The following is a 23,206-nucleotide window of genomic DNA, read 5'->3' as shown; positions in this document are numbered from 1 at the left end:
AAGCAGGGGCAACTAACTCAATACTTCAGAACACTAGCAAATTGCACCAGGCTGACTGCAAGGAAAATCCTGCAGGCTCTGGGATTCATGGCATCTTGCATCTTACTAATCCCATGTGCAAAGCTGCATATGAGGAAACTTCAATGGTACCTGAAAAACCTATGGTCTCAACACAGCCACAGCCTGGAAACAATAATACCACGAATTCCATGTCTTCAAAAGGAATTTCTGTGGTGGGCTCAAGCATGTCAAGCAAACAAAGGTCTCCCATTCAGCAAGCCTCAAGTATATCAAGTCATCACAACAGACGCCTCAGACTACGCCTGGGGGGCGCACATGACAGATCGGTGCATTCAGGGCAAATGGTCCCAAAAAGAAAAGCACCTACACATCAATCAAAAGGAAATGCTAGCAGTAATAAATGCTATTATAGCTTTCAAAGACCTCCTGCAACCAGGTCAACTATTGATAAGGACGGACAACACCACAATAATGTGGTACATAAACAGGGAGGAGCCCATTCATACCCACTATGCAGACTGGCCATGTCACTTTGGAACCTGGTCCTGGACTTACAAATCGAACTACAAGCACAGTACTTGCCAGGCAAGGAAAACACGCTGGCAGACAACCTAAGCAGAAATATGACAGATCCACACGAATGGAAGCTGCATTCTCAAGTTTTTACAGAGATAATTCAAGCATGGGGAAGGCTAGACATAGATCTCTTTGCCTCCCACGAAAATCACCAATTGACAAAATTCTGTTCAAGGATTTTTCATCCAAAGGCCTGGAGAGTGGACTCTCTCTCTTTCAGTTGGACATCAATGACAGTTTATGCCTTCCCACCTCTACCTCTGCTGCCCAAAGTTCCATTAAAAACCAGAGCAGACAGACCAAAGATGATTCTCATTGCTCCAGACTGGCCAAGACAACACTGGTACCCACTCCTGAGGAGCCTGACGCATTCCCCACCATGGACCCTGCCTCTAATGCCTCTTCTTCTGACTCGGCACAGCTTCAAAACTCTTCAGTCAGCTAAAAACACTCAATCTAGCCGCATGGAAAATTCCTTAGCATCACAACAGACCCTACTCTCCAAGGAAGTGCAGGATGTCATTTTGGAGGCCAGAAGGCCGTCTACCAGAAAAGCTTACACCGCAAAATGGAAACGGTTTTGTGTCTGGAATGAGAAAAAGGGCCAGGATCCTGGAAAACTGAATTTACCTCAAATATTACAGTATCTAACTGAGCTGCTAGGCAGTGGACTTTCTTTCTCCTCTATCAAGATCCATGCCTCAGCCATTTCTGCAGAACACAACACTGATCCACCTTTATTCTCTCACCCCCTCTTAAGACAGTTCCTCAGAGGGGCTAAGAATCTAAAACCCCCAAGGAAACAACCAATACCTGCTTGGGATCTCAATTTCATTCTGGAAAAACTGACCCTGCCTCCTTTTGAGCCAGCTGCCTCATCAGATTTGCAGTATTTGTCCTGGAAAACAGCTTTCCTTCTAGCTATTACCTCAGCTCGTAGAGTTTCAGAACTACAAGCTCTCATGGCTGTGCAGCCTTTTATCATCTTCCATCAGGACAGAGTTTCCTTACGAACCAATCCGTCCTTTATGCCAAAAGTGGTATCCAGGGTAGCTTTGAATCAGGCCATACACTTACCTACCTTTTATCCTAATCCTCAAAACAAAGGGGAGAGATTACTACATTCCTTGGACATCCACAGACCACTCCGTTATTATCTGGACAGAACAAAGCCTTTCAGAAAATCAGAACAGCTCTTTGTGTCCTATGCTATAGGAGCTCAAGGGAAGCCAATTTCCAAACGGACCATCTCAAAATGGATAGCCCACGGCATACGCTTTTGCTATTCCTTTCATGGCAAAACTGTACCTACAGGCATCAGATCTCACTCCACAAGGGCCACGGCTACCTCTGCAGCTTTTCTCCAGAGGAGTTCCTACCAAAGATATTTTGGAAGCAGCCACTTGGAGTTCTGTGCATACCTTCTCCAAGCACTACCACCTTCCATTATACTCCAAATCTAGAGCGGGCTTTGCCACTGCAGTCTTGCAGGGCATTCTGGCTCCTCCTAGTTCCACCTAGTGCCTACCACCCCTTTCTTAGCTTTGGGATTCTACCCATCTGTTATGACTGTAGCTGTATGCACGATGAACATAGTACAGTTTTGTATCTACCATAAATGTAGATGTTCGAGTGCTAATACAGCTGCAGTCCAGGTTTCCCTCCCTCCTTCCCCTCTTGAGACAGGCCTATTGGCTAACACCTCCTCATACAACCTGATTGGGATATTCATTCTTGATGTATTTGCTTGCACTACTGTATTTTGATTATAATGCATTGCTTCATCACACAAATTTATGTATTGCCTTCCTTCTGGGGGCACCTGACATCTGGGGCAAGAAAAACTGAAGAAAATGGCGTCTGCTGGTTCTTTTATACCCCTGTCGCACTGATGTCAGGGAAGAAGCGACGACAACCGACGCCGGACCTAGACTTTGGAATTCGGCCGACCGAGGACCCGCCTGACGGCAGGAGGAACCCATCTGTTATGACTGCAGCTGTATTAGCACTCGAACATCTACATTTACGGTAGGTACAAAACTGTACTTTCCCAAAGGGGTTAAGGCCCCTATTGCTAAAAATCCTGTACCGTCTGAAAGGGATTCTAGAGCACTAGACAGATGGGGAAAGAAAGTATATACCTCAGCTACTCTAGCTATGAGGGCCTTAAATTGCCAGTTTTACATGCTGAAATATCAACAATATTTGATGTCTCAGTTAAAACAAAAAATGAGCACACATACAGAGCAGCCTGATTACAAGGAAATGCAAGATTTGTTGCATGCAGCAGAACAAGTGGGAAAACATACTTTGCAATGTGGATTTGATTCATTGGAAGCTTCTTGCAGAGCAGCTGTAACAGGGTCTGTCATTCGCAGGCATGCTTGGTTAAAAGAACAAACTTTACCTGATCATGTTAAAGCAAAGTTATTGGATGCACCCTTACAGCAGGATGTTTTATTTGGTGTGAAAGCAGAAGAGGTTTTAAAGAAAATGGAGGATAAGGCAAAATCTATGCAGATGGTCAAGGATTTTTTACAGGTTCAACCCCCTCGTTTCAGCAGAAATTGGCCAACCAAAAACTGGTCCTTTCCAACTTCTGTCAGACCACAGAGGGGCAAATACAGACACTCAAGGGGCAGAGGTCAGCCACAAGGCTCTTACAAGCCACGACAATGGGGTGCCACAACCCAGAAAGGAGGAGAAGACAGGTCTCAAACTATCAGAAGACAATCACAATGACTTACCCCTCAGACTGCCAAGCAAATCACTCTTGGGAGGAAAACATGCCCTTTTGCAGACAATTGGCACATCATCACAAAAGACAAATGGGTCCTAAATATTGTAATTCAGGGATACAGGTTCCACTTTCACACTTTACCAAGGATAAAAGGAATGCCAAACCTGCCATCAAATCAATGGGCAGAGGCTCGAAGACAAATTACAGCACTCATGGACATGAGAGCCATTCAACAGGTTCCTACACAGGAGCAAGGACAAGGATTTTACTCAAGACTCTTTCTGGTTCCCCGAAAGGACAAAGCCTGGAGACCTATTCTGGACCTTTCAATTCTAAACACATACCTGGAAGTACCCAAATTCAAGATGCTCACACTACAGCAACTTCTTCCCATGCTGGGAAGAAGGCTTGGCTAGTAATGCTGGACCTCAAGGAGGCATACCTGCATGTCCCTCTCAGACAAAATTGCAGAAGATACCTCCGATTTATAGCAGGTACAACTCCTCATTACCAATTCTCTGCACTGCCCTTTGGCTTATCTACTGCACCCAGGGTCTTCACAAAATGCCTGGCACCAGTAATTGCATACTGCAGACAAAGAGGAATCCATATATATCCATACCTGGACGACTGCCTTACTCTAGCAGACAGCAAGGATATTCTTTTAAAACATCTGGCGTTTGTAAAAAATACTAAGTTGCCTAGGATACACAGTAAACGAAAAGAAGTCAAAACTAGTGCCCTCACAAGACATAATATTCCTGGGTGCCAGCTTGAATACAACGGCCCAGATGGCTTATCTCACGCCAGACAAGCCAGGACAACTGACTCAATACTTCAAAATGATGGCAACAAAGACCCAACTCCTTGCAAGAAAAATTCTGCAGGCCTTGGGATTCATGGCATCTTGCATACTACTAATACCATTTGCCAAACTGCATATGAGGAAATTACAATGGTACCTGAAAAGCGTATGGACTCAACACAGCCACAGCTTGGAAACAATAATACCACTAATTCCCTGCCATCAACAGGAGTTTCTATGGTGGGCTCAGGCATGTCACCTCAACAAGGGTCAGCCTTTCACCGTGCCCACAGCCAGGCAAACAATGACAACAGATGCATCGGATTACGCCTGGAGAGCACACATGGCAGGACAGTGTATTCGGGGCAAATGGTCTGCAGATCAAATGCATCTCCACATCAATCAAAAAGAGATGCTAGCTGTACAAAATGCCCCAACAGCTTTCAAGGACCTCCTACATCCAGGACAACTTCTAATAAAGACGGACAACACCACAGTGATGTGGTACATAAACAAACAAGGGGGCACACATTCCTACCCCCTATGCAGGCAAGCAATGACCTTGTGGAACACAGCACTGACCTACCAAGTTCAACTACAAGCACAATTCCTGCCAGGAAAGAAAAATACATTGGCAGACGAACTAAGCAGAAATGTCATGGATCCTCACGAGTGGAAACTAGACCCACAAGTATTCACAATGATAACTCAAAAATGGGGGAGCCCAGACATAGATCTGTTTGCCTCCCCCCAAAACTACCAACTGCGAAAGTTTTGCACAAGGACATACCACACACTAGCTTGGAAAGTGGATGCCCTCTTTCAGTTGGAAAACACTAACAGTGTATGCCTTTCCTCCACTGCCTCTTCTGGCAAAGGTGCTACTAAAAGCCAGATTAGAGAGGCCACAAATGATACTCATTGCTCCAGACTGGCCACGCCAACACTGGTATCCAATATTAAGGAACATGGCTCAAGGCCCACCATGGATTTTACCTCAAATTCCTCACCTGCTGACTCAGCAAAACAATCAGATTCTACACAGCCAGCTCAAGACTTTAAATCTGGCTGCATGGCAGATTATCTAAACAGCCAGTCAACACTTCTCTCTACAGCTGTTATGGATGTCATTCTGGAGGCCAGGAGACCCAGCACCAGGAAAACATACTCAGACAAATGGAAAAGATTCTGCGCCTGGAACCAGGCTAAAGGCCAAAATCCTCTTGTCCCAAATATTCCTCAGATTCTGCAATATTTAACTGAGATGTTGCACAAAGGCCTTTCCTTTTCATCTATAAAGATCCACGCTTCAGCTATTTCAGCTCATTACAACACGGATCCTCCTATTTTTTCACATCCATTATTAAGACAGTACCTCAGAGGGGCTAAGAACATAAGACCGCCCCGAAGAGCACAAACACCAACTTGGGACCTCAATTTTGTTTTGGAAAAACTTGCACTACCGCCCTTCGAGCCAGCTTTTTCAGCTGATTTACAATTTTTATCATGGAAAACTGCCCTGTTGCTAGCAATAACTTCAGCACGAAGAGTCTCAGAGCTACAGGCCCTAATGGCAGTGGAGCCTTTCATCATTTTTCATCAAGACAGAGTCTCTTTACGAACTAACCCTTCCTTTATGCCAAAGGTAGTATCCAGTGTGGCTCTAAACCAAACCATTCGTTTACCCACCTTTTATCCAAACCCCCAGAATAAAGGGGAAAGGCTCCTACACTCTTTGGACATTCACAGGCAATTGCGTTTCTACTTGGATAAAACAAAGGTTTTCAGAAAATCTGATTAGCTCTTTGTATCCTATGCTGCAGGATCTCAAGGAAAGCCTATATCAAAACAGACCATTTCAAAATGGATAGGACATTGTATCCGTTTCTGCTACACACACCATGGAAAACCTGTACCTGGTAACATTAGGCCTCACTCCACCAGGGCTACAGCAACATCAGCAGCCTTCCTCAGAGGGGTACCAACCAAGGATATTTTGGAAGCTGCAACTTGGAGTTCAGTGCACACCTTCACCAAGCACTACCACTTACCTCTGTACTCAAAAACCAGAGCTGGCTTTGCCACTGCAGTTTTGCAGGGCCTACTAACTTCTCCAAACCCTGTTTAGTACCAACCGCCCAGCCTTAGCTTTGGGATTCAACCCAAGTGTGATGACTGCAGCAGTGTAACACGATGAACATAGTACAGTTTTGTACCTACCATAAATGTAGATGTTAGTGTTCACACTGCTGCAGTCCAGGTTGCCCTCCCACCTTCCCCTCTTCTTACCTGGGTTTTATCTATAGCTCCCTGTTTATACAATCTCTAAGATGTATTTCTATATGGTGTATTTGCTTACAGCTGTAGCTATTGTTTTCTACTTATGTAATTTACTTAGGATTATGTATTGCCTTCCTATTTGGGGGCACCTGACATCTGGGGCAAGAAAAACTGAAGAAAATGGCGTCTGCTGCCTCTTTTATACCCCCTGTTGCACTGACGTCAGGGAAGAAGCGACAGCAACCGACGCCGGACCAAGACTTTGGAACTCGGGCCGACTGCGGGACCGCCTGACGGCAGATAACCCAAGTGTGATGACTGCAGCAGTGTGAACACTCGAACATCTACATTTATGGTAGGTACAAAACTGTACTTTTTATTTACATAATTTTAGCCTACCCTTTTGGGGGCACCTGACATCTGGGGCAAGAAAAACTGAATAAAATGGCGTCTGCTGCATCTTTTATACCCCTGACGAACTGACGTCAGGGAAGAGGTGACAGCAACCGACGCAGGACTCAAGACTTTGGAATTTAGGCCGACTGAGGGCAACCTGCCAGCAGGATAACCCAAATGTAATGACTGCAACAGTGAATACACTCTAACATCTACATTTATGGTAAGTGTACACAACTGTACTTTTCTGCTTATGCTATGTATTGGAGCCTTACCTCTGTAGCTTTGAAATACCTCTTCAAACCAGGTAATCGCAAAGCACCTGTTCTTTTGGAAGGATCAGTTTGTCCCACTTGATTGTTGCCCTTTTCCCCTTCCAGATAAAATCTTTTTAACTCTTTTTTTTTTTTTTTTTTTTTTTTATTAATTGCTGTCCACAACTTTTCCTCTGGTTGATAAAAATATGCCTGACCTGTGTATAAGACGACTTCTTTCAGCTTTTCCCGGTTAGGGGTTGCCACAGCGGAACTCCGGTCTGCTAATGATTGGCAGTAGATTTTTACGGTGCTGAGATGCCAGCTCGACGCCCAACCTTCAACGAAGGCACGCATGTCTTTCGAACGCCACTCGACTGCAGGGAGGACATGCAGACTCCCCACACATGGCGCTCCAGCCAAGAATTGAACAGTAGAACCTCTTGCTGTGAGGCGACAACGCTACCGCTGCACCACCGCGGCTGTTTGCATTACTTGCAGCACGTCCTGTTCATGTCCATAAAACAGAGCTTTGTTTTTGTCTTTGTTTTAAATATTGCTGTATTTTATATTTTTAAACTGGTGTTTTTAACTTCAATAAAGTATGCATATGGATAAAAAAAAATGAATGCCAATAAAGCAAAACAAGCATACCTAGTCAACCAACAGACTACACCTAGGAAGTGAACCAGAAAAAGAATCTGACCTTGATAAGATCAGTACCTGTAAAATATTCCCCAAACGTACCGTAACAGTTAATAGAAATTGGATAAACACAAATGAATTTCATACCCCTGTTCATCTTCACCTGTTTAGTACCACCAATTCTCAACACCTCTACTTTCCTTACTTTCAAACTCAACGTTTTACTACTTGGATAAATAGAGTAACATTTCAAACTCAAAACATCCATGCCTTGCATCCAAAACTAGTAGAACTGGGTAAAACCTCACTAAGTGCCCCATTAAAGCATGTCTTCAATTTCATTGTAAACAATCCTCTCGAGTTTCAGACATACAGATCCTGCCTTGCTAGTTAATGATGAAATACTAGAATACATAAAGAAATTCATCTTAACTAAAAATAAGCACAGGTTCCTTTGTATGTGAAGTATTCTAACTGAACTGCACAAATGTATTGATTTTAAATGTATGCTCCTACTTCCTTGAAAGCACTACCAGTAAAACTATGACAGAAGTGATTACACAACTAGGCCCATTTGAAAACTACTAACGGCTTGTCTCAAAGGAAAAAATTCAACATTAGTTGCCCAACAAATGCTGAATAAGGTTTCAGTTGGACACTAAGCATAACCCTTAAGGCACTTGGCATTCCTTTCTCTCTTTAATTCTCCTCTCTGCTGTGACTACCTTCATAACTTAAATAAAGAGTTTGTTTAACTTGTGTAAAAAGAATGTCTTACTTTCTTTACAAAGTCAAAATTGCATTATTTGCTAAAACTGATTAGTTCTTCTCCCATAAACCTGTACAAATGATAGTTCGGTGGTGGTAATAGGGAGTGTGAAGCTGTCATAAATGTCATCCCATTTTTGTCTTATGAGGTTGGATGCTGTTGAAATGATGGTCGGGAAATAATTCTCATAATATTGTTACTCTTCTTGGACTTTACAGTTGTAGCTACATTTGTCTATAGTTTCCTGTTGTGCATATTACATCTCTCCAACTTCTAGAAATACCTTTGGGTATCTGCTTTGACTAATTTAACTGTTCTTTTGTTGTAGTTAAGTTTGCTGTGCGAGTGCTTTTATAGCCGCCTAGCTTGTAACTGATGAATGTTGATCAAGCGACATCTGTTTCATTGAGTGCTGATTTGAAAAGAAATTAGCAAAACAACTTTCGCCAAACCTATGCTGTAATTCTTTTGCAGGGGTGGAAGCCCCACTCTGAACCTTCATTGGGGGAGGGGGTGTCCCCCCCCCCCCACAACCTAAATATACCTATCTTGAAGTTGTACAACAGTGAAAAAAAGAAGGCTCCATTGTTGAAAATGTTGCCCGTTTCTTTACAATTGCTTGGCACTCGAAGAAAGTGCTGTCGCTTGCATGACGGGCACCCCCTTATGACTGCTGTTTAACTGTATGCTGCTTGCAGCTTCCTGCACCAGATCCTGCTTGTTATCTCATAGCTAACTCTCTTATTTGTGAGTTAAGAATTATACGCACCTTTCTTTGAAGTGATGCATCACAAGTTCTTAGTCTTTTGTATAACCTCTCTTCTCTCTCTGTGTAAAATGGTTCCTGGACCAGCTGACTTAACTAATACTTGGTAATTACAAATTAAATGCATACATATACACACACATAGATACAAGAATGCATCTTATTGACTCCATTAGTACAGATTTACTTTTATGTACAAACCAGGAAAAAAGGACTAAATTTGTCCAAAAAGACTAGTGACACCTAGCTGTAACCGCTCTTCACAGAAGTGTTGATACAGCAAACTGTAGCATCTGTTCCATCTAACTGGGAGGTCATTGGGTTTTGCTCTGAGCTGTTTGCCTCAAAAATGGATACAGCAATCTTAATCTTGACTTTCCAGGATTAAGTAATATTTTAGAAATTTATCTTAAAGGCCATCTTGTCCCTCCTTGACCCTTGGGCTTGTCTGTTGTCCTTAGACCTTAAGGTTGCCTGTCTCTGTATACCCGTTTTCAAAGAGCACTGGCAGTATATTGAGGTTTGTGGTGGGGAAAGGTCACTATTACTAACTTACCTCATTGCCATTTAGTTTTGCTGCTGCACCCAGATTTTCTTTCCAAAACATCTGACCCCATTATTGGCATACTGCAGGACTGGGAGCGCTCACATATGCATTTACCTAGCAGATTATCAGATAAAAGTACCAACTGAGGAGGAATGCAAAAGGCACTGGAGTTGACCTTAGACTGCCTCAACAGACAAGGTTTCTTCCTAAATGAGCAAAAGTCCAATTTATGCCTAGGTAGAACAGTGTCCTTCCTGTAGGTATTTCTGCACATCACTTCTTTCTATAGTAGATGGGCTTTTGCTGACCTGGAGTCTCTTACTGCCTTTTTTCAGGATGTGGTATTGATTTTTGGTATTGTACCCTGGAGACTTCTTGTTATCCCGTTCGATTCTTAGCTAGAGCATCTTCTGTGTGGAGGCATATGTGAATGGGGTGTGCCTTAGTTGAAGGTTGTGCGTCAGGGCTGGTCACCCGGTACGTAAACATCCACTTCCAATCCTTAGTGGACCGGAGTTCCGCTGTGGCAACCCCTAAGCGGGAAAAGCCGAAAGACGCAAACAACCTTGGAGACTTCTTGTCTCCTAGTGAAAGCATTTGCTGGTAGACAAATTGACTTTGCAAATACAAGAAAACTGTTTTCCATGCCATTCTTTTTTCTTAATTTTCAAGCCTATTTGCTTAAGTATATCTTATCTGTAGCTTAAACCCAGGACAATAATCCAGACCACCATCTGTGTAAAAATAGGGGAGACTATTATTTTCATACAAAGTATAGTATGATCAATATGTTTTATATCCCCAACCCCCAACATCCTAAAATTACAACATTATATAAAGTTAACTACCTTCTTTCTAGGTTTTGTTACCTTGTTGTAATGTAAAGCCTGGTTACATTACAACTAAAAGAGTACTTTCTTTAATGGTGTTTAACACACACACACAGCAGTCACTGGTAAGTCTCCCCCTCCTCACATTTAAAATGCTTTTGACTGTACAGTGTACAGTATGAAGTTTACATTGCGAAATTTCATGCAAGTATTAATAAGAAGAAAAAACTTTTACTTATTTTTTTTAGTTCCTTCATTGTCTTTCTACACATTGACAGTGAGGTATATGCTTCACAGTTCACCCACCAGTTTAACTGTCAAAATTACAGTCTTTCTTGGCCATTTCATCTTGCCAAAGACTTTGTTTCCGACCAATCCTATATCCAGTGGGACTGATGTTTTATAATAAGTTTCCCATTTGTTCAGTAATTTTAGAGAGTTGCTGGTCTTATTTCTGATCATTTTTCTGTGCCAGCACCAGTCTAGTCCAAGTCCAATATACTCTTGATGCTTCTGGTCAGCTCCTGTGTTTTTTCTGTTACATGAGCGTTTATCTTAATGGAAAATGTTTCACTGGCATAGTCCTTCTATGAGCTTTGTTACTATCAGAAGAATGAGAAGCAGTGTCCCCTTCCACTTGCTGGCTAAGCTGTTTTATTTCCTTCGTAGCTTGTTATGCATCCAAAAATGTCTTTGATTCTCCAGAAAAAATTTTAAGCTGACTACAACATCTTGAATCATGTTACCTACATCTTGACATTCCCCGATTTGCTAGGATAAGCTTGCTTCTCTTTTGCATTGTGTACAGTTCACTACCACTTTCCATAAGTTCTCAGCTGTGTTTGATTTTTAATACTTTGTCCTTCTGTCATAGCTTTGTTTGGAGTAGCTCTTTCTGCTCATGATAAGATTGATTCTTTACAAGTTTAGGTCTTTTACTATCTCATGGCCATATTTGGACTATAGACTTGATGTTCCCTTTCAGTTAAATTCTGTCATGGCACACCAGTTTAGTTGTATTTTTTACTTTTAATAAAATTTATTGCATTCCTTCCTTTCATTCTGTGGTGTGGCAAAATATCTGAGGATGTTCTTTGTGTTTCACTGTTGCAGTCATCACCTGTGGGTTATCCTTGCTTTGGTAGCACTCAGCCGGCCTGAATACCAGAGTCCATGTTTTTCTGCGTCAGCTGCTGTCGCCTGTAGTCTGACGTCAGTTTGTCAGTGCTATAAAGCAAGGCAGCCGACGCAGTTACATCAGTCTTTCTTGCCGTGGAGCCCTTAGCAGAAGCATTTCACAAGTGTGCCGGTCTGTTGCTACCAGAGTTTGAATTACAGGTGAAAACGTCTAAAGTTAATTACCCAGTCCCCATGTCCGAAAAAGTTAATAGTTGTCTCTCCTGTGGAAAGCAGATCCCACACAAGAGACTTCCATTCATACTGAGTCACTTGTTTAGGCCCAAACCACGACATCCCCCATTGCCGGTTCTGTGCCCTCTTTAACGCGAGAGCCATTCGCCATAGAGCTCTTATTGTAAACGGGTATTTTTGTCTTCCGTCTTCGCATTCCGAAATGGTGTCCATCAGCCAACAATCCGTGGACATTTTGAAAAAACGCAGAGATAAAGATAGAGACCGCACGCTAAGCAGGTCGTCAGTTCTCCGGAATTCAGTGAGGCCCTTTCACAGCCCCTGATGCCTGATTCAATATCAACGCAGCCCTCTACCAAGACCCTTTCGGAGTCCGGTATGCAGCAGAAATAGTTGTCTTCCGAGCCTTTGGTGGTTTCTGCCTCAGTTGGGTCCGGAAGTGCAATGCAGGCACTGGCTTCCAAGGAGGCCTCTCGCACTACTGAATCTAGACAAAAAAAACAACGTCCACTCATCTAACTAACTACAGTTTCTCTCAGACTTGTGGATTCTCATAGGCCTAGAAGTCAGGCCATTCCTAGAAAATCTACCTCTAGCCACCATCTTGCTCCTGCTCCACCACCCCAAGCACAAATGGTTAAAATGGCGGAGGATTTCATCTCCCTTATCAGGGGTAGTCAGGCCACAACTTCTAAAAGGAAAAGACGCCCTTCTCCTGAAATTGACAGAACAGGATTCTGAGGAATCTGATTATTCAGATTTTGAAGAGGAACAGCCGCCTCGACTGCTTATGAGGATTCAGATGCAGAGGAATCCATTCCTTCTGCCTCCCCACCAGAAGAATTTCATTTGGGGAAACCCTTCACACCCGCAGGGAACATTTCCAATGGAAGTCTCAGGATTTCCCCCAGTCTAAGAAAAGACTTGAAGAGTTTCTGGACCTGCCCCAGCACAGACCCCTGGCCACCTCTCCCCCCCCTATTTTAGAAGTGCTGGATAATGTTTTCCATGAATCCAACTTGGCCCCTGATGCCCTCTCCCACCTGCTCCCTTTAGGGACTTAAAGGAGCTAAGACTAGTTCTGCCAAGAATCCTGTTCCTTCTGACAAGGATTCCAGAGCTCTGAACAGATAGATTAAAGAAGTATACACCTCTGTAACATTAGCTATCCGAAGACTCAACTGTCAGTTCCATATGTTAAAATGTCAACAGCACACTTTGGAACTATTAAAATAAAGATTTCAACCTTTCCTGACTGTGCCAATTCGAAAGAGTTAGCAGATTTACTGCACTCTACTTGTCAAGTGGCCAAACACTCATACTGTGAATATGACTCCCTAGAAGTTTCAAGCAGGACAGCAGTGTCAAGATCTGTTTTTAGGAGACATGCATGGTTGAAGGAACAAACTCTCCCTGATCATGTCAAGTCTAAATTAATTGATGCACCCCTGGATAAGGACCGCTTGTTTGGAGTAAAAGCAGAAGAGGTGCTTAAAAATGTGGGAGACATGGCAAACTCTATGCAAACAGTAAAAGATTTCTTTCAGGTTCAAGCTCCCAGGTTCAGCAGGAGCTTTACCTCTAAGCACTGGTCCTTCCCTGCACCCAGCAGACAGGGCCAAGGTAAACCCCACAGAGACGGACCACTCAGACCCTTATCCCAGGGGCAGCAGAGAACCAAACAGTGGACCTCTATCGCCCCAAAGGCAGGGAGTTCTAAGCCACCCTTCTATGGCAAAAACTCTGACTCCCTCTCCCCCCTCTGTCCTCCTTTCACTCACCTAAAGCTAGGAGGAAGGCTCTCCCTCTGCACAGAAAATTGTGTCTCTGTAACAAAGGACCAATGGGTCTTAAAGGTCATTTTTCATGGATACAAATTCTCTTTCAGCGAACTCCCAATTCCAAGAGGGTACCCAGACTTACCTCCAAGTCAGTGGGCTGTGGCATTGAAATAGCTCTCATATCCCAGGGGGCAGTAGAACCTACCCCTCAGATCAAACAGGCAAAGGCTTTTATTTCAAACTATTCCTTGTTCCCAGAAAAGTGGGCACTTGGCACCCCATCCTGGATCTATCCATTCTGAACACCTCCTTGGTGGTCCCCAAATTCGGATTGCTAACTTTGCAGCAGCTGCTGCCTATGCTGACACAAAATGCCTGTCCAGTGACCCTAGACCTAAAAGATGCCTACCTACACATCCCTATAAGGGAATCCTGCAGGAATTCCTGCGCTTCAGAGCAGGTTCACAACACTTTCAGTTCTCTGCTTTACCCTTTGGCTTGCCTACTACATCCCAGAGTATTCACCAAATGCTTAGCCCCGGCCATAGCATTTTGCAGACAGAGAAATTTACAGATTTACCCTTATCTGGACAACTGCCTCGTTCAGGCAGAGTGCAAAGAAAAGCTGCTCCAGGACCTTCTCTTTGGCAAAACAGTCCTACCTTCCCTAGGGTTCACCATCAACAAGCAGAAATCAAAGCAAACGCCCTCCAGGAAGATCATTTTCTTGGGAGCACTGCTCGACACAGCATCCCAAACAGCCTTCCTCTCTCCAGAAAAGCAGAGCTTCCTGCCTCTCTGCTTTACCCAGCTGGCTTCCAGAAGTCACCTCACTGCGAGGAAGTTCCTGCAAGCCTTGGGGTACATGGCATCTTGCATTCTTTGAATTCCTCTGGCCAGGCTTCACATGAGGAAACGTCAGTTGTATCTAAAGAACTTTTGTTGTCCGCACTCTCAGCTTCTAGAGACCTCTCTCCCTCTGATCCCCGTTTCTCTGGTTGGCAGGGGCCTGTGCCAAGAACAAGGGTCTTCCCTTCATCCTCTGCCCTACCGGGCAGACTATCACCACTGACGCCTCAGATATGCTTAGGGTGCTCACCTAGCAGGCAGGTGCACCAATAGACTTTGGGATGCCCAGCACCTTTCCTTACACATCAATCAGAAGGAAGTGATGGCAGTACAAAAGGCTCTGACGTCCTTCAAACCACATCTCGGGCCAGGAGTTCTCCTTATCAAAACAGACAACACCACATTAATGTGGTACATCAACAAACAGGGAGGGACCCAATCTTACCCTTTGTGCAGGCTAGCCATGAACCTCTGGCTGACAGCCTCCTCCATGGGATTACACTTAATTGCCCAATACCTACCAGGGATCAACAACACCCTGGCAGACCACCTAAGCAGAAACTTAGAATGGCAGCTCCATAGAAAAATCTTTTTACAAGTCATTCAGGAGTGGGTAACTCCAGAGGTGGATCACTCTGCTTCTGACCTCAACCACTAGCTGAAAAAATTCTGTACTAGGGAGTATCCCTGTGGAAGGTGGATGCCTTGACCTTCCTCTGGAACTTCCTCTTTGTGTACGCATTCCCTCCTCTGGCTCTTAATCCCAAGGTAATGATCAAGATAAGGAAGGAGAGACCTAAGGCCATCCTCATTGCTCCAAATTAGCCCAGACAGCATTGGTACCCCTTACTGCACAACCTGACCTGACAGTCTTCCAGGCAGCTTCCCCTAATCTCAGACCTCTTAACCCAGGTGTGGGGGGGGTGGGATGCTGCACCCAGACTTGCAGAATCTCAAACCGTTAGCATGGCTAATACTTTAAAAGCAAACAAGGGGCCCCTGTTAAGCAAATAGGTCCTAGACTTTATCACAGAGGCCAGAAAGCCCAGCACCAGAAAATCTTATGCAGGGAAATGGAAAAGATTCTGCTCCTGGAGCCAGTCTAGAAGGGGACAGTACCTCAACCTTCCATCCCTTTTATCCTGGACTACCTAGCCAAGTTACTCAATAGTGGCCTCTCCTTCTCTTCTATTAAAATCCATGCCTCCGCTATTTCAGCTCATTTTGATACAAATCAGCCCCTCTTCTCGCATCCTTTGATTAAACAATTCCTCAGAGGGGCTTCTAATATCAGACCTCCCAGGAGGCCACCCACGTCACCCTGGGACCTGAATTATGTTTTAGAAAAAGTAACCTTCCCACCATTCAAACCTGCTGTTTCAGTAGAATTGAGGTACCTCTCCTGGAAGACTGCTTTCCTACTAGCTATCTCCTCAACCAGAAGGGTTTCAGAACTTCAGGCACTCATGGCCATTGAGCCCTTCATCATTTTTCATGCAGACTGGGTCTCCCTGAGGATTAACCCCTCCTTTATGCCCAAGGTGGTATCTGATGTGACCCTCAACCAGGCCATACATCTACCCACCTTCTTTCCTAATCCTCAAAACAAGGGGGGGGGGGGGAGAATTCTGCACTCACTAGACGTGCACAGACAGCTCAGATACAACCTGGACCGTACTAAACCCTTCAGAAAAATGGATCATCTTCCTGTCAGCTTTGCCCCAGGGTCAGAGGGGAAGCCCATTTCCAAGCAAACCATTTTCAAATGGATATCACACTGTATCCATTTTTGCTACTGACTACATGGGAAACCTCTCCCAAGTCTATTCGTACCCATTCCCCTAGGGCAGCCTCCACTTCCACAGCATTTCTTAGAGGAGTTCCCACCAGGGACATCTTGGAAGCTGCCACCTGGACCCCTGTCCATACCTATACAAAGCATTACCACCTGCATCTTTTCTCTAAGGCTAGGGCAGGGTTTGCCTCTGCAGTTCTGCAGGGCTTGCTGACCCATGCCTATGTCTCTGAATGATCATTCAACCCCTCTCCTCAGCTTTGGGAATCCTCCCACAGGTGATGACTGCAACAGTGAAACACGAAGAACATAGTACAGCTGTGTACACTTTCTACAAATGTAGATGTTAGAGTGTATTCATTGTTGCAGTCCTGGTTTCCCTCCCTCCTTCTCCCTTGTATCCTCTTTCCTTAGGGGGACATAAGCTTCTCACCATGGCTTTTAGCCACCAGGACCTCTGTACCATATTTCCTTGGGCTTCTGATGGGTTAGGGCAAGAAAAACTGATGTAATGGCATCGGCTCCCTTGCTTTATAGCACTGACAACCTGACGTCAGTCAACAAGTGACAGCAGCCGATGCAGAAAAACATTGATTCTGGTATTCGGGCTGGCCGAGGGCTACCACAGCAGGGATAACTCTCAGATGATGACTGCAACAGTGAATACACTCTGACATCTACATTTATGGTAAGTGTGCACAACTGTACCTTTTCTCTACGTACACAGTCTTCTGCCCATACTTCTTTTTGAAACTGTTCTTCCTGAGAAGTCTCCTTCTCCAGTCTTTTCTTCCTTCCAGCCTTTGATTCCCCCCCCCTCCAGTTTTATCATTGTATCACTACTGCAATAGCCTTTGACTATATGTATTATATCCTGCATAGGATATATCAACTGGCCAGCTTCCAAAGCTTCAGGGTGCCTTCCATGCTCCCATACCAGTTAGTCAGCTAGAGCCGAGTTGACTAAAAGGACTGGTTTGGGCTCAAAGCCCTTCAGAGCTTCCTTGCCATTGAAGAGAGCAAGGCTTATGCTGATTGTTTTCCCCAGGAAAGAGGCATTTTCAGCTTGTCCAAGGAGCAAACTACAGGTCCTATGGTCAATCCCTCTTCCATCCACAAAAAGAAAAAGTTAAACATACAGCAAGCTAGTGATTTGCCTCAGTGGCAGGTGGGTGACTCTGCTGTGGCCAAAGCTGGTTCCTCAGACCACTCCTGTTTTTCCCTGGATCCCTCTGGTGTAGTATTTACAGCCACTATAGACTGGGATCTAGCCACATCCTCTGTGGCTGTTGGGATCTCCTTAATAGTCAATGGAGAGACACTCTTGTTAGTCCTGAGAGAGGTAACAGGGAAGACTTCCCTGTTTAGTCGGACTCTTATGCCCATCATGGGGAAGCTCCTGTCACCATTAATACCACTATTGGCTGTAATTTTCCTGTCAAAAAGAAATGGATTATCCATCTACTCTTCAGTCCTTCGACATGAGTAGTTAACTTGTCTGGCTCAGTGTTAAATTCAGGTTGTTGATCCTTGTAAGATGGTTTCTGGTAAAAGAAAGAGGGGCATATCTTCCTGATTCTTCTGCTGCAGAAGTTATCAAAAAATATAAGTATAATGAAGGGAACATTTCAAGATTTTTCAGCCCCCTTTTTCCAAAATTTCTAAGGGATTCTCTAATCCTTTATACCATTTCAGAAAAAAAAATAGCATCACGAAAATAGAGGTAAACAGATGTTTAAGAAGAAACATCGCAGGGGCAGGGGGTCTAAAATGAAAACCCTCCCCCAAAACCAAGGAGAGTCTAACAAGTCAGAGTGACTATTTAAGGGACCTTGTCCCCACCCCGCCCTGGCAGTCCCTTTTCCTTTCCAGAAAGTCTGCATCTCCATGTTCCTCTTTGTCAAAAGATAGATTCAGGCAAATGGGTTTTGAAGATCATTTGTCAAGGTTAGAGATGGCAGTTGGAGGAAATTTTCCTTTTCCAGTTGGTAATTCTTCACCCAGTAAACCAGACTCATGTTTTTAATCTTGTCCTTTGACCCAGGATGTCTCTGGGAGTGACAGAACCAGGTTTCCTGACTGAAATCACTGTTGCAGTATTCCTAATACATAGGCCATCACCGCTGTTATCCGGCAGGGGTACCAAAGTTTTACTCTCCTAGGATTGTATATCTGATGTGTGACCTGAAGTCACAAGAGTAGTGGTATATAGGCAGATGTAGGAACGTAACTCTTTAGACTAGACTCTCTCACTGATGGCCCAAATGCAAGTCACGTAGTGTTGGTACTGTTGCTTCAAATACTCAGAAAAGTACTTAATTGGGGAACCTTCTATTTATATTTCATAACTGTTATTTCTTGCCAGCGTTAGATGTCAGCTAGGCAGGGCAAGTGTGAGTGCTGTAGGCGAATCCCATACAAAAACTTGCATACCTATAGTCTCTCGTTTAGGAGTGGAACACAGCTGCAAAGCTTGTTCCATCTGGCAGTCCTCTGTTGCTAAGACCTTGGGGTCCCATTTTCCTTCTCTTAACATTTCATGGAGACCCAACATCTCAAACACTTGGTCCCTCCATGATGGCAGATTTTGCTACCCTGGAAGTACCTCCACCACTTAAGAAAATACTTAAAAAGGTGTAGGCCAGGGACTCAGTTGGCACTTTCTGATTGATGTACCTGCTAAGGTATCGGAACCTGTGGTATGCTCAATTGCTATTCAAATGCCCTTTGCTAAAACCTGCTAGAGGTCCATATGGCATTGGAGGCCTTCACGGCTGAGAATTCTAAAGGCAAATGTGAACTGCGGTTCATATTGTTGGGACCAGATAGTGTCCCTCAGGTCCTGGTGAGGGAAGACATCCTAGGCAAACTAACTGATGTATGTCAAGGAAGTTAGCCACCACATCTAGTACAGGTAGATGCCATGCCAAAAAATGAATAGTCAGAAAACAAAAACCTGTTGCTTCCCCTCATCATCATCCTACCTTTTCTAGAGGGAAGAAATGGGATGTATTTCTGTCAAGGTTTAAGGCCATTTTGGCTCTGAAACCTCCTTTCAGCCCCTCCCCCCACCCCTCAAAATTTGGCTGTGGATTCATCTTCTGAAGAGATAAGGAAGCTTCTGTTTCTGACCCTTCTGTGACCTACTCCTCTCAAATGCACTCTCCTGGTCAGGTCCTTTCAGATGGTGTGGACTCCATTTCACTTAATTATTCAGTAGAAGAAGCTTCTTTTAGGGATGCTCTTAAATATGATTAAGTATTTTGAATGGGATCTAGGCAGATTGCAGAAAACTTACTACAACCTTTTTGAATTGGGCACCCCAGCTCTTTCCCCCTGTACCTCCTGTTTTTGAGGCTTTTTTGGTTGCTTTTCAATCTATTCTTCTGTTGCCACTGACTCTCAGCCTCCAGCTCTCTAAAGACCAGACAGAATTTATAAAGTCCTTGATGATCTCAAGTTTATGTTGAAAAATTCTGTGGCAAGACCCTTAACTTAGTTTTCCTATCTTCTGACAAGCCTTCTAAATTTCTTCTAATGGCAGTGCCCTCCTTTCAAACAAGGGCGGCAGGGCTAAGTGCAGGTGGAGTAAATGGGGGTTATACCTTCTCTACGTTGGTATTCAGGGTTACTGATTACCAAACCAAAATGAAGAAGTATTTGACATGCATTCTCAGTCCTTTACATAAGGTAATGGTGGATTTGCGGGATACAGGTTTATTATTTTTTATCTAGTTATTTAACATTTGACTAGGAAAAAGTCTATTTCCCAGGGGAGGCCCAGGGAAAAACGCTCCAGACGCATGTCTTTGGAATGTGGGAGGAAACCAGACTACCCGGAGGAAACCCACGCAAATGGAGGGAGGACATGCAGACTCTGTACAGAAGGCAGCCCAGCCGAGAATCGAACCAGAGAACCTCTTGCTGTGAGGTGACATTAACCACTGCACCACCCAGATACTAAACAACAAATGTTATCCTTACTTAGGCAACAGAAGTGGACAAGCACGTTAAATGTAGTTATGATGCTGCACAGGCCTTGTCTAGAACAGCTGCTACAGGCTGTGTAATCCTTGGGTATGTAAAATTATATAGGCACCTTGTTCATGAGGACTTGGAAGCAAAAACAGTGAAATCCTCTTTAGACCAGGATCTCTTGTTTGGCTGCAAAGTGGACAGCCTTTTCAAAGCCCTTCAAGAGCAGGGTAGAACAATAAATGACTCCAAGCCACTTAATTTTAAACTCTGTACCTAGGTACCAGAAGAATTGCCCAACCAAACCAACCCCTTTTGTCTGAAGGGACCTTAGGCCTAGCCACAAACACAGGAAGGCTTTGAGAAAGAGTTTTCCCAGGAAAAAAAACACAGGGGATGCCTCATCTGGGAGGCCTTCCTTTGGAGAGAGATATGTGACAGTCTTCAACTTCCTTTCTCTTTTGCCCCCTGCCTTACCCTACTCCTCTCAGAAAAGCTAACCCAGTGTTTCTCCATCTGGGAAAAGATTACCACAGACTAATGGGTGCTATCTATCATTTAAAACCAACAGAAATCTTTGGTACAGATTCCACCTCAAAATGACTTACTCCAACCTCCACACAGTCAGATTAATTTGTTCTCACACATTTTACAAGAACTATGAGCACAAGGCACAATAGAGCTGATGCCAGAAGAATTTGTGGGAAAAGGGTTTTATTTTGGACTTTTCCTAGTGCCACAGAAAGAAGAGCAGTGCAGACCCATACTGGATCTCTCCTTAATAAAATTCCTCCTTAAAAATGTTGACTTTAAAAATGCTTTCCCTGCACACACTATTACCTTTCATTCTTGCTCCATGGTTTTCTTGTATCCCTATATCTAAATGATGCTTACCTCAATATACCAATTTGGACCCCTTGCAGCAGTTTCCTCAGGTTTTGTTCTGGCTCATTTCACTATTGGTTTACTGCTTTGCCTTTTGAGCTTTCTACATCCCAAAACGTTTTCACAAAGTGTCTGACACCTGTCATCACCTTCTGCCAAACCCGTGAAACTCACATTTTTCCCAACTCAGGTGACCGTTAATCTAAGATAATTCACCACAATTCTCCGACAGCATCTCCAGCTCACCCTTCTATCTCAGTTGAGGTTCATGATCAGCTACAAAAATTCCTACCTGCAGCCATCTCAGGACCTAGTCTTTCTGGGCTGTAGGCTAGATGCAAAAAAAAAAAAATGCAGTTCTACTTGCCTCAAGAGAAGGTGCAGAGCCTTGCAGACTGCTTCCACAATCTTGCCACTGTCAGCCATTGCTCTGTCAGGGGGATCCTAAGGGCTCTGGAGTTCATGGCAGCAACTATTCCAATGCCCCCCTATCCAGTTTTACCTGAAAACACTTTGTGTCCAGAGAGTGAGAGTGCTGAGACCAGTGATCACCCTTTTACCCTGTTTCAAACAGGAACCCTTATGGTGGAAGGAGCAGGTGAATCTCAACTCAGGGCTTCCCTTTATTCTTCCAGCCTCAGTTCAGGAAGTGCGCACCGGTGCCTTGGACAAGGCATAGGGGGCCTGGACAGCAGTGAGTGTAGGGCAGATGTCAGCCAATGCCACTAAAAGGACACATCAATGTTAAGGAAATGAGGGTCCTTATTCAAGCTCTGCATGTCTGTTCACACTTGTGGAAACCAGGTACCTTACGAGTGTTCACAGACAGCACGACAGTAATGTAGTACATAAACTAGATCTTACTAATTGTGCAGTTTGGCACAGAAAGCCTGGGACCTTGCCACACTGAAAAGTTCAGAACAAAATAGAATAAAAATCATGGTAAAACAGAGGCAAAGTCCACAAATCCAAAAAGTCAAGAAAAAAGGAAGGTACTCTAATGTTATCTGGAACTTTTATTGAACAAAGCTTTTGGATAAAGTCCATCAGTGTTGCAGAATAGAGTTCAGCAAAACATATTAAATAGTATACATCACACAACCCAACCGATCAAACTACACAACCAATTAAGTCTTAAATAAAATTCCTTAAAGACATTTAAATGTAAAATATCTCTCTCTCTCTCTCTCTATATATATATATATATATATATATATATATATATATATATAAAGTATAAATTCATACTAAAAATATTAATCTCAAACATAATTGTTTGCGTCTAACCACAGGTTTTTTGCTGACCGTTTTATTAAGTCCAGGTGTCCAGTCAACATGCATGCGAATAATCCAATTGTACTCCCTCAGTTCTAAGGCATTACCATCTCCACCTCTAGGATTTTTAGAAAGTGTCTCTAACTCTAAAGACAAATTCATGCTGTACACCCATATCTATCAAATGCTTAGTGAAAGCATTAGTCATCACCCCCTATGAATCTCCGATTTTATCTTCAGTGATTCTTTTTCAATTTTCGGACAGTTTACCTATATAATAGCACCTGCAGCTTTTACAAGTAGCTAAATATATAACAAGAGGTAGTACATGTAGCAGAACATTTGAAACCAAGTTAGTCCAGTTATGGGATGTACAAAAGTATTATCAGTACATATATAGTCACTGCATGAACAATTATAACAGGGAACAGTACATAGCTTGTTACAGGCTCTTGGAGGAATCCTGGAAGGAAAGTCCTTATAACATGAATGGCTTTAAGCTGGAACAATTTCTGTATGTAAAGTCGGGATTCTGTCCTATGTATTTCCTAAGTTCTGGTAGGGCATATAAAATGTCCCAGTTGTTAGAAATTATATACCGAACATAATTTATGCATCTGCTATATGTCATTAAATAACAGAGTGG

General features: G+C 43.6%; 1 protein-coding gene across 4 annotated transcripts in view; it reads left to right on the top strand.

Moving 5' to 3' along the window:
* NRBP1 (nuclear receptor binding protein 1) overlaps window positions 1-23,206 on the top strand; it is a 1,787,342-nt gene that overhangs the window by 123,919 nt on the left and 1,640,217 nt on the right. The gene's annotated exons all lie outside the window — the stretch shown is intronic.

This window comes from Protopterus annectens, chromosome 2.part0, assembly GCF_019279795.1.
Source record: "Protopterus annectens isolate FY-2018-M chromosome 2.part0, PAN1.0, whole genome shotgun sequence".
Classification (NCBI taxonomy): domain Eukaryota; kingdom Metazoa; phylum Chordata; order Ceratodontiformes; family Protopteridae; genus Protopterus; species Protopterus annectens.
Note: the sequence above shows the minus strand (reverse complement) of the source record. Positions and strands in the feature narration are given on the sequence as shown.